Genomic DNA, 2209 nt, shown 5'->3' with positions numbered 1-2209 from the left:
GAGCAGAGAGCAGAGAGGAGGAGGGGGAGGGAGAGAGAGAGAGGGAGGGATGGAGGGAGGGAGGGAGGGAGGGAGGGAGAGAGAGAGAGAGAGAGAGAGAGAGAGATGGATGATAGATGGGGAAGCGAGAGGAGGGCCAGAGAGAACGAGAGAGAGGGAGGGGAGGAGAGAGAGGATGGATGGAGGTAGAGAGAAAGGGAGCAAGGGAGAGGGGGAAGGGAGAGGGAGAGAGAAGGGGGGAGAGAGAAGGGGGGAAGAGAGAAGGGGGGAAGAGAGAAGGGGGGGAAGAGAGAAGGGGGGAGAGAGGGAGAGAGAGGAGGGGGAGAGAGAAGGGGGGAGAGAGAGGGGGGAGAGAGGGGGAGAGAGAGGGGGAGAAGGGGTGAGGGGGGAAGGGGAGAGAAAGGGGGGGAGAGGGGGGGAGAGGGGGGGAGAGGGGGGAGAGGGGGGGAGGAGGGGGGGGGGGAGAGGGGGGAGGAGGGGGGGGGGAGAGGGGGAGGGGGAGAGAGGGGGAGGGGGAGAGAGGGGGAAGAGGGATAGAGGAGGTGAGGGGGAAAGAAGGGGTGGGAGAGAGAAGGGGAAGGGCGAGAAAGAACCAGAGAAGGGCAGGGAGATAAATTTAAAGGAGAGGGAGGAGAGGAGGATGAGAGATGGGATGGGAAGGGGGATGGGAAGGGGGATGGGAAGGGGGGGATGGAGGGGGGGAGAACCTTGGAGGATAAACCAAAACAACACGCACCACTCCCCGCACGCTTTTTTGTGTTTGAGGACCATGTATTTTTGCGGACAAATCTGTCTCCGTGTGTCTCTCTCTGTCTGTCTCTCTCTGTGTCCCTCATATGTGTGTGTGTGTGTGTGTGTGTGTGTGTCTCTCTCTCTCTCTCTCTCTCTCTCTCTCTCTCTCTCTCTCTCTGTGTCTCTGTCTCTCTGTCTCAATCTCTCTCTCTCTAGACTGTCTCTGTGTCTGTCTCTGTCTCTCTCTCTGTCTCTCTCTCTGTCTCTCTCTGTCTCTCTCTCTAGACTGTGACTGTGTCTCTGTCTCAATCGCTCTCTCTCTCTCTCTCTCTCTCTCTCTCTGTCTCTGTGTCTCTCTGTGTCAATCTCTCTCTCTCTCTGTCTCTCTGTGTCTCAATCTCTCTCTCTAGACTGTATCTCTCTCTCTCTCTCTCTCTCTCTCTCTGTCTCCCTCTCTGCCTCTCTGTCTCTCTCTCTGTCTCTCTCTCTCTGTCTCTGTTCAATCTCTCTCTGTCTCAATCTCAATCTCAATCTCTCTCTGCCTCTCCCCCACCTGGGGACCACAGGCTTCCCCACCCCCCAGGGGCAAGTGTACCCTGTACTCCCCTTCCCACCCCCCAGGGGACAATCTGTACTCACCCCCCACCCTCCCCTCCAGTCCGGCCCGGCCCCGGCAGCCGCTAAACCATCGCCTCCGGACCCGCACGCACGGTTAGCGGGCGGCGCTGAGCTGCGACATTCGGGAGCCGCCCCATCCGCAGCATCAGGGACGGGCAAGGTGGTTAAACAAATGCAGGGGCGTGAAGACCATGTGGGGGGGGGGGGGACATTAAAACTCAAGCTAGAAAAGTCAGATTGGGAACAGATTCTGTTGTGCTGCTGCAGTTGGATTCACAATAGACAATAGGAGGCCATTCGACCCTTCCATTCAATGTGATCATGGCTGATCATTCTCAATCAGTATCCTGTACCTGCCTTCTCTCCATACCCCCTGATCCCTTTAGCCATAAGGGCCACATCTAACTCCCTCTTAAATATAGCCAATGAACTGGCCTCAACTACCTTCTGTGGCAGAGAATTCCACAGATTCACCACTCTCTGTGTGAAGAAATGTTTTCTCATCTCAATAGACAATAGGTGCAGGAGGAGGCCATTCGGCCCTTCGAGCCAGCACCGCCATTCAATGTGATCATGGCTGATCATTCTCAATCAGTACCCCGTTCCTGCCTTCTCCCCATACCCCCTGACTCCGCTATCCTTAAGAGCTCTATCCAGCTCTCTCTTGAATGCATTCAGAGAATTGGCCTCCACTGCCTTCTGAGGCAGAGAATTCCACAGATTCACAACTCTCTGACAACAGGCAATGGGTGCAGGAGGAGGCCATTCGGCCCCTTCGAGTCAGCACCGCCATTCAATGTGATCATGGCTGCATGGGAAGGAACTGCAGGTGCTGGTTTAAACCGAAGATGGACACAAA

Source organism: Rhinoraja longicauda, chromosome 41 (assembly GCF_053455715.1).
Source record: "Rhinoraja longicauda isolate Sanriku21f chromosome 41, sRhiLon1.1, whole genome shotgun sequence".
Lineage (NCBI taxonomy): Eukaryota > Metazoa > Chordata > Chondrichthyes > Rajiformes > Arhynchobatidae > Rhinoraja > Rhinoraja longicauda.
This window is presented reverse-complemented; position numbering follows the sequence as displayed.